This window comes from Anolis carolinensis, chromosome 6 (assembly GCF_035594765.1).
Source record: "Anolis carolinensis isolate JA03-04 chromosome 6, rAnoCar3.1.pri, whole genome shotgun sequence".
Classification (NCBI taxonomy): domain Eukaryota; kingdom Metazoa; phylum Chordata; class Lepidosauria; order Squamata; family Dactyloidae; genus Anolis; species Anolis carolinensis.
Window position 1 is genome coordinate 709,478 of NC_085846.1, and position 11,220 is coordinate 720,697.

An 11,220-nucleotide genomic window follows, 5' to 3' on the forward strand; every position below is an offset into this window, starting at 1 on the left:
CACACCACCGTGACAGCACTCCCTACGTCTCATCACACCGAAAGTGCAGCCACCTCTCCGAATGCCACATCCGAGGCCTCGCACACCACCGTGACAGCACACCCTACGTCCCATCACACCGAAAGTGCAGCCACCTCTCCTAATGCCACATCCGAGGCCTCGCACACCACCGTGACAGCACTCCCTACGTCTCATCACACCGAAAGTGCAGCCACCTCTCCGAATGCCACATCCGAGGCCTCGCACACCACCGTGACAGCACTCCCTACGTCTCATCACACCGAAAGTGCAGCCACCTCTCCGAATGCCACATCCGAGGCCTCGCACACCACCGTGACAGCACTCCCTACGTCTCATCACACCGAAAGTGCAGCCACCTCTCCGAATGCCACATCCGAGGCCTCGCACACCACCGTGACAGCACTCCCTACGTCTCATCACACCGAAAGTGCAGCCACCTCTCCGAATGCCACATCCGAGGCCTCGCACACCACCGTGACAGCACTCCTTACGTCTCATCACACCGAAAGTGCAGCCACCTCTCCCAATGCCACATCCGAGGCCTCGCACACCACCGTGACAGCACTCCCTACGTCTCATCACACCGAAAGTGCAGCCACCTCTCCGAATGCCACATCCGAGGCCACGCACACCACCGTGACAGCACTCCCTACGTCTCATCACACCGAAAGTGCAGCCACCTCTCCTAATGCCACATCCGAGGCCTCGCACACCACCGTGACAGCACTCCCTACGTCTCATCACACCGAAAGTGCAGCCACCTCTCCGAATGCCACATCCGAGGCCTCGCACACCACCGTGACAGCACTCCCTACGTCTCATCACACCGAAAGTGCAGCCACCTCCCCGAATGCCACATCCGAGGCCTCGCACACCACCGTGACAGCACTCCCTAGGTCTCATCACACCGAAAGTGCAGCCACCTCTCCGAATGCCACATCCGAGGCCTCGCACACCACCGTGACAGCACTCCCTACGTCTCATCACACCGAAAGTGCAGCCACCTCTCCGAATGCCACATCCGAGGCCTCGCACACCACCGTGACAGCACTCCCTACGTCTCATCACACCGAAAGTGCAGCCACCTCCCCGAATGCCACATCCGAGGCCTCGCACACCACCGTGACAGCACTCCCTACGTCTCATCACACCGAAAGTGCAGCCACCTCCCCGAATGCCACATCCGAGGCCTCGCACACCACCGTGACAGCACTCCCTACCTCCCATCACACCGAAAGTGCAGCCACCTCTCCTAATGCCACATCCGAGGCCTCGCACATCAGCGTGACAGCACTCCCTACGTCTCATCACACCGAAAGTGCAGCCACCTCCCCGAATGCCACATCCGAGGCCTCGCACACCACCGTGACAGCACTCCCTACGTCTCATCACACCGAAAGTGCAGCCACCTCTCCAAATGCCACATCCGAGGCCTCGCACATCAGCGTGACAGCACTCCCTACGTCTCATCACACCGAAAGTGCAGCCACCTCTCCGAATGCCACATCCGAGGCCTCGCACATCACGGTGACAGCACTCCCTACGTCTCATCACACCGAAAGTGCAGCCACCTCTCCGAATGCCACATCCGAGGCCTCGCACACCACCGTGACAGCACTCCCTACGTCTCATCACACCGAAAGTGCAGCCACCTCTCCGAATGCCACATCCGAGGCCTCGCACACCACCGTGACAGCACTCTCTACTTCTCATCACACCGAAAGTGCAGCCACCTCTCCGAATGCCACATCCGAGGCCTCGCACACCACCGTGACAGCACTCCCTACGTCTCATCACACCGAAAGTGCAGCCACCTCTCCGAATGCCACATCCGAGGCCTCGCACACCACCGTGACAGCACTCTCTACGTCTCATCACACCGAAAGTGCAGCCACCTCTCCCAATGCCACATCCGAGGCCTCGCACACCACCGTGACAGCACTCCCTACGTCTCATCACACCGAAAGTGCAGCCACCTCTCCGAATGCCACATCCGAGGCCACGCACACCACCGTGACAGCACTCCCTACGTCTCATCACACCGAAAGTGCAGCCACCTCTCCTAATGCCACATCCGAGGCCTCGCACACCACCGTGACAGCACTCCCTACGTCTCATCACACCGAAAGTGCAGCCACCTCCCCGAATGCCACATCCGAGGCCTCGCACACCACCGTGACAGCACTCCCTAGGTCTCATCACACCGAAAGTGCAGCCACCTCTCCGAATGCCACATCCGAGGCCTCGCACACCACCGTGACAGCACTACCTACGTCTCATCACACCGAAAGTGCAGCCACCTCTCCGAATGCCACATCCGAGGCCTCGCACACCACCGTGACAGCACTCCCTACGTCTCATCACACCGAAAGTGCAGCCACCTCTCCGAATGCCACATCCGAGGCCTCGCACACCACCGTGACAGCACTCCCTACGTCTCATCACACCGAAAGTGCAGCCACCTCTCCGAATGCCACATCCGAGGCCTCGCACACCACCGTGACAGCACTCCCTACGTCTCATCACACCGAAAGTGCAGCCACCTCTCCGAATGCCACATCCGAGGCCTCGCACACCACCGTGACAGCACTCCCTACGTCTCATCACACCGAAAGTGCAGCCACCTCCCCGAATGCCACATCCGAGGCCTCGCACACCACCGTGACAGCACTCCCTAGGTCTCATCACACCGAAAGTGCAGCCACCTCTCCGAATGCCACATCCGAGGCCTCGCACACCACCGTGACAGCACTCCCTACGTCTCATCACACCGAAAGTGCAGCCACCTCTCCGAATGCCACATCCGAGGCCTCGCACACCACCGTGACAGCACTCCCTACGTCTCATCACACCGAAAGTGCAGCCACCTCTCCGAATGCCACATCCGAGGCCTCGCACACCACCGTGACAGCACTACCTACGTCTCATCACACCGAAAGTGCAGCCACCTCTCCGAATGCCACATCCGAGGCCTCGCACACCACCGTGACAGCACTCCCTACGTCTCATCACACCGAAAGTGCAGCCACCTCCCCGAATGCCACATCCGAGGCCTCGCACACCACCGTGACAGCACTCCCTAGGTCTCATCACACCGAAAGTGCAGCCACCTCTCCGAATGCCACATCCGAGGCCTCGCACACCACCGTGACAGCACTCCCTACGTCTCATCACACCGAAAGTGCAGCCACCTCTCCGAATGCCACATCCGAGGCCTCGCACACCACCGTGACAGCACTCCCTACGTCTCATCACACCGAAAGTGCAGCCACCTCCCCGAATGCCACATCCGAGGCCTCGCACACCACCGTGACAGCACTCCCTACGTCTCATCACACCGAAAGTGCAGCCACCTCTCCGAATGCCACATCCGAGGCCTCGCACACCACCGTGACAGCACTCCCTACGTCTCATCACACCGAAAGTGCAGCCACCTCTCCGAATGCCACATCCGAGGCCTCGCACACCACCGTGACAGCACTCCCTACGTCTCATCACACCGAAAGTGCAGCCACCTCTCCGAATGCCACATCCGAGGCCTCGCACACCACCGTGACAGCACTCCCTACGTCCCATCACACCGAAAGTGCAGCCACCTCCCCGAATGCCACATCCGAGGCCTCGCACACCACCGTGACAGCACTCCCTACGTCTCATCACACCGAAAGTGCAGCCACCTCCCCGAATGCCACATCCGAGGCCTCGCACACCACCGTGACAGCACTCCCTACGTCTCATCACACCGAAAGTGCAGCCACCTCTCCGAATGCCACATCCGAGGCCTCGCACACCACCGTGACAGCACTCCCTACGTCTCATCTCACCGAAAGTGCAGCCACCTCTCCGAATGCCACATCCGAGGCCTCGCACACCACCGTGACAGCACTCCCTACGTCTCATCACACCGAAAGTGCAGCACCTCCCCGAATGCCACATCCGAGGCCTCGCACACCACCGTGACAGCACTCCCTAGGTCTCATCACACCGAAAGTGCAGCCACCTCTCCGAATGCCACATCCGAGGCCTCGCACACCACCGTGACAGCACTCCCTACGTCTCATCACACCGAAAGTGCAGCCACCTCCCCGAATGCCACATCCGAGGCCTCGCACACCACCGTGACAGCACTCCCTAGGTCTCATCACACCGAAAGTGCAGCCACCTCTCCGAATGCCACATCCGAGGCCTCGCACACCACCGTGACAGCACTCCCTACGTCTCATCACACCGAAAGTGCAGCCACCTCTCCGAATGCCACATCCGAGGCCTCGCACACCACCGTGACAGCACTCCCTACGTCTCATCACACCGAAAGTGCAGCCACCTCTCCGAATGCCACATCCGAGGCCTCGCACACCACCGTGACAGCACTCCCTACGTCTCATCACACCGAAAGTGCAGCCACCTCCCCGAATGCCACATCCGAGGCCTCGCACACCACCGTGACAGCACTCCCTACGTCTCATCACACCGAAAGTGCAGCCACCTCTCCGAATGCCACATCCGAGGCCTCGCACACCACCGTGACAGCACTCCCTACGTCTCATCACACCGAAAGTGCAGCCACCTCCCGAATGCCACATCCGAGGCCTCGCACACCACCGTGACAGCACTCCCTACGTCTCATCACACCGAAAGTGCAGCCACCTCTCCGAATGCCACATCCGAGGCCTCGCACACCACCGTGACAGCACTCCCTACGTCTCATCACACCGAAAGTGCAGCCACCTCCCCGAATGCCACATCCGAGGCCTCGCACACCACCGTGACAGCACTCCCTACGTCTCATCACACCGAAAGTGCAGCCACCTCCCCGAATGCCACATCCGAGGCCTCGCACACCACCGTGACAGCACTCCCTACCTCCCATCACACCGAAAGTGCAGCCACCTCTCCTAATGCCACATCCGAGGCCTCGCACACCACCGTGACAGCACTCCCTACGTCTCATCACACCGAAAGTGCAGCCACCTCCCCGAATGCCACATCCGAGGCCTCGCACACCACCGTCACAGCACTCCCTACGTCTCATCACACCGAAAGTGCAGCCACCTCTCCGAATGCCACATCCGAGGCCTCGCACACCACCGTCACAGCACTCCCTACGTCTCATCACACCGAAAGTGCAGCCACCTCTCCGAATGCCACATCCGAGGCCTCGCACACCACCGTGACAGCACTCCCTACGTCTCATCACACCGAAAGTGCAGCCACCTCCCCTAATGCCACATCCGAGGCCTCGCACACCACCGTGACAGCACTCCCTACGTCTCATCACACCGAAAGTGCAGCCACCTCTCCGAATGCCACATCCGAGGCCTCGCACACCACCGTGACAGCACTCCCTACGTCTCATCACACCGAAAGTGCAGCCACCTCTCCGAATGCCACATCCGAGGCCTCGCACACCACCGTGACAGCACTCCCTACGTCTCATCACACCGAAAGTGCAGCCACCTCCCCGAATGCCACATCCGAGGCCTCGCACACCACCGTGACACCACTCCCTACGTCTCATCACACCGAAAGTGCAGCCACCTCTCCAAATGCCACATCCGAGGCCTCGCACACCACCGTGACAGCACTCCCTACGTCTCATCACACCGAAAGTGCAGCCACCTCCCCGAATGCCACATCCGAGGCCTCGCACACCACCGTGACACCACTCCCTACGTCTCATCACACCGAAAGTGCAGCCACCTCCCCGAATGCCACATCCGAGGCCTCGCACACCACCGTGACAGCACTCCCTACGTCTCATCACACCGAAAGTGCAGCCACCTCTCCGAATGCCACATCCGAGGCCTCGCACACCACCGTGACAGCACTCCCTACGTCTCATCACACCGAAAGTGCAGCCACCTCCCCGAATGCCACATCCGAGGCCTCGCACACCACCGTGACACCACTCCCTACGTCTCATCACACCGAAAGTGCAGCCACCTCTCCAAATGCCACATCCGAGGCCTCGCACACCACCGTGACAGCACTCCCTACCTCCCATCACACCGAAAGTGCAGCCACCTCTCCAAATGCCACATCCGAGGCCTCGCACACCACCGTGACACCACTCCCTACGTCTCATCACACCGAAAGTGCAGCCACCTCTCCGAATGCCACATCCGAGGCCTCGCACACCACTGTGACAGCACTCCCTACGTCTCATCACACCGAAAGTGCAGCCACCTCCCCGAATGCCACATCTGAGGCCTCGCACACCACCGTGACACCACTCCCTACGTCTCATCACACCGAAAGTGCAGCCACCTCTCCGAATGCCACATCCGAGGCCTCGCACACCACCGTGACACCACTCCCTACGTCTCATCACACCGAAAGTGCAGCCACCTCCCCGAATGCCACATCCGAGGCCTCGCACACCACCGTGACACCACTCCCTACGTCTCATCACACCGAAAGTGCAGCCACCTCCCCGAATGCCACATCCGAGGCCTCGCACACCACCGTGACACCACTCCCTACGTCTCATCACACCGAAAGTGCAGCCACCTCTCCGAATGCCACATCCGAGGCCTCGCACACCACCGTGACACCACTCCCTACGTCTCATCACACCGAAAGTGCAGCCACCTCCCCGAATGCCACATCCGAGGCCTCGCACACCACCGTGACACCACTCCCTACGTCTCATCACACCGAAAGTGCAGCCACCTCTCCGAATGCCACATCCGAGGCATCGCACACCACCGTGACACCACTCCCTACGTCTCATCACACCGAAAGTGCAGCCACCTCCCCGAATGCCACATCCGAGGCCTCGCACACCACCGTGACACCACTCCCTACGTCTCATCACACCGAAAGTGCAGCCACCTCTCCGAATGCCACATCCGAGGCCTCGCACACCACCGTGACACCACTCCCTACGTCTCATCACACCGAAAGTGCAGCCACCTCCCCGAATGCCACATCCGAGGCCTCGCACACCACCGTGACACCACTCCCTACGTCTCATCAAACCGAAAGTGCAGCCACCTCTCCGAATGCCACATCCGAGGCCTCGCACACCACCGTGACAGCACTCCCTACCTCCCATCACACCGAAAGTGCAGCCACCTCTCCAAATGCCACATCCGAGGCCTCGCACACCACCGTGACACCACTCCCTACGTCTCATCACACCGAAAGTGCAGCCACCTCTCCGAATGCCACATCCGAGGCCTCGCACACCACCGTGACACCACTCCCTACGTCTCATCACACCGAAAGTGCAGCCACCTCCCCGAATGCCACATCCGAGGCCTCGCACACCACCGTGACAGCACTCCCTACGTCTCATCACACCGAAAGTGCAGCCACCTCCCCGAATGCCACATCCGAGGCCTCGCACACCACCGTGACAGCACTCCCTACCTCCCATCACACCGAAAGTGCAGCCACCTCTCCTAATGCCACATCCGAGGCCTCGCACACCACCGTGACAGCACTCCCTACTTCTCATCACACCGAAAGTGCAGCCACCTCCCCGAATGCCACATCCGAGGCCTCGCACACCACCGTGACAGCACTCCCTACGTCTCATCACACCGAAAGTGCAGCCACCTCTCCGAATGCCACATCCGAGGCCTCGCACACCACCGTCACAGCACTCCCTACGTCTCATCACACCGAAAGTGCAGCCACCTCTCCGAATGCCACATCCGAGGCCTCGCACACCACCGTGACAGCACTCCCTACGTCTCATCACACCGAAAGTGCAGCCACCTCTCCGAATGCCACATCCAAGGCCTCGCACACCACCGTCACAGCACTCCCTACGTCTCATCACACCGAAAGTGCAGCCACCTCTCCTAATGCCACATCCGAGGCCTCGCACACCACCGTGACAGCACTCCCTACGTCTCAACACACCGAAAGTGCAGCCACCTCTCCGAATGCCACATCCGAGGCCTCGGACACCACCGTGACAGCACTCCCTACGTCCCATCACACCGAAAGTGCAGCCACCTCTCCGAATGCCACATCCGAGGCCTCGCACACCACCGTGACAGCACTCCCTACGTCTCATCACACCGAAAGTGCAGCCACCTCTCCGAATGCCACATCCGAGGCCTCGCACACCACCGTGACAGCACTCCCTACGTCTCATCACACCGAAAGTGCAGCCACCTCTCCGAATGCCACATCCGAGGCCTCGGACACCACCGTGACAGCACTCCCTACGTCCCATCACACCGAAAGTGCAGCCACCTCTCCGAATGCCACATCCGAGGCCTCGCACACCACCGTGACAGCACTCCCTACGTCTCATCACACCGAAAGTGCAGCCACCTCTCCGAATGCCACATCCGAGGCCTCGGACACCACCGTGACAGCACTCCCTACGTCTCATCACACCGAAAGTGCAGCCACCTCTCCGAATGCCACATCCGAGGCCTCGCACACCACCGTGACAGCACTCCCTACGTCTCATCACACCGAAAGTGCAGCCACCTCTCCGAATGCCACATCCGAGGCCTCGGACACCACCGTGACAGCACTCCCTACGTCCCATCACACCGAAAGTGCAGCCACCTCTCCGAATGCCACATCCGAGGCCTCGCACACCACCGTGACAGCACTCCCTACGTCTCATCACACCGAAAGTGCAGCCACCTCTCCGAATGCCACATCCAAGGCCTCGCACACCACCGTCACAGCACTCCCTACGTCTCATCACACCGAAAGTGCAGCCACCTCTCCGAATGCCACATCCGAGGCCTCGCACACCACCGTGACAGCACTCCCTACGTCTCATCACACCGAAAGTGCAGCCACCTCTCCGAATGCCACATCCGAGGCCTCGGACACCACCGTGACAGCACTCCCTACGTCCCATCACACCGAAAGTGCAGCCACCTCTCCGAATGCCACATCCGAGGCCTCGGACACCACCGTCACAGCACTCCCTACGTCTCATCACACCGAAAGTGCAGCCACCTCTCCGAATGCCACATCCGAGGCCTCGCACACCACCGTCACAGCACTCCCTACGTCTCATCACACCGAAAGTGCAGCCACCTCTCCGAATGCCACATCCGAGGCCTCGCACACCACCGTGACAGCACTCCCTATGTCTCATCACACCGAAAGTGCAGCCACCTCTCCGAATGCCACATCCAAGGCCTCGCACACCACCGTGACACCACTCCCTACGTCTCATCACACCGAAAGTGCAGCCACCTCTCCCAATGCCACATCCGAGGCCTCGCACACCACCGTGACAGCACTCCCTACGTCTCATCACACCGAAAGTGCAGCCACCTCTCCCAATGCCACATCCGAGGCCTCGCACACCACCGTGACAGCACTCCCTACGTCTCATCACACCGAAAGTGCAGCCACCTCCCCGAATGCCACATCCGAGGCCTCGCACACCACCGTGACACCACTCCCTATGTCTCATCACACCGAAAGTGCAGCAACCTCTCCGAATGCCACATCCGAGGCCTCGCACATCAGCGTGACAGCACTCCCTACGTCTCATCACACCGAAAGTGCAGCCACCTCTCCGAATGCCACATCCGAGGCCTCGCACACCACGGTGACAGCACTCCCTACGTCTCATCACACCGAAAGTGCAGTCACCTCTCCGAATGCCACATCCGAGGCCTCGCACACCACGGTGACAGCACTCCCTACGTCTCATCACACCGAAAGTGCAGCCACTTCTCCGAATGCCACATCCGAGGCCTCGCACACCACCGTGACAGCACTCCCTACGTCTCATCACACCGAAAGTGCAGCCACCTCTCCGAATGCCACATCCGAGGCCTCGCACACCACCGTGACAGCACTCTCTACGTCCCATCACACCGAAAGTGCAGCCACCTCTCCGAATGCCACATCCGAGGCCTCGCACACCACCGTGACAGCACTCCCTACGTCTCATCACACCGAAAGTGCAGCCACCTCTCCGAATGCCACATCCGAGGCCTCGCACACCACCGTGACACCACTCCCTACGTCTCATCACACCGAAAGTGCAGCCACCTCCCCGAATGCCACATCCGAGGCCTCGCACACCACCGTGACACCACTCCCTACGTCTCATCAAACCGAAAGTGCAGCCACCTCTCCGAATGCCACATCCGAGGCCTCGCACACCACCGTGACAGCACTCCCTACCTCCCATCACACCGAAAGTGCAGCCACCTCTCCAAATGCCACATCCGAGGCCTCGCACACCACCGTGACACCACTCCCTACGTCTCATCACACCGAAAGTGCAGCCACCTCTCCGAATGCCACATCCGAGGCCTCGCACACCACCGTGACACCACTCCCTACGTCTCATCACACCGAAAGTGCAGCCACCTCCCCGAATGCCACATCCGAGGCCTCGCACACCACCGTGACAGCACTCCCTACGTCTCATCACACCGAAAGTGCAGCCACCTCCCCGAATGCCACATCCGAGGCCTCGCACACCACCGTGACAGCACTCCCTACCTCCCATCACACCGAAAGTGCAGCCACCTCTCCTAATGCCACATCCGAGGCCTCGCACACCACCGTGACAGCACTCCCTACTTCTCATCACACCGAAAGTGCAGCCACCTCCCCGAATGCCACATCCGAGGCCTCGCACACCACCGTGACAGCACTCCCTACGTCTCATCACACCGAAAGTGCAGCCACCTCTCCGAATGCCACATCCGAGGCCTCGCACACCACCGTCACAGCACTCCCTACGTCTCATCACACCGAAAGTGCAGCCACCTCTCCGAATGCCACATCCGAGGCCTCGCACACCACCGTGACAGCACTCCCTACGTCTCATCACACCGAAAGTGCAGCCACCTCTCCGAATGCCACATCCGAGGCCTCGCACATCAGCGTGACAGCACTCCCTACGTCTCATCACACCGAAAGTGCAGCCACCTCTCCGAATGCCACATCCGAGGCCTCGCACACCACGGTGACAGCACTCCCTACGTCTCATCACACCGAAAGTGCAGTCACCTCTCCGAATGCCACATCCGAGGCCTCGCACACCACGGTGACAGCACTCCCTACGTCTCATCACACCGAAAGTGCAGCCACCTCTCCGAATGCCACATCCGAGGCCTCGCACACCACCGTGACAGCACTCCCTACGTCTCATCACACTGAAAGTGCAGCCACCTCTCCGAATGCCACATCCGAGGCCTCGCACACCACCGTGACAGCACTCCCTACGTCTCGTCACACCGAAAG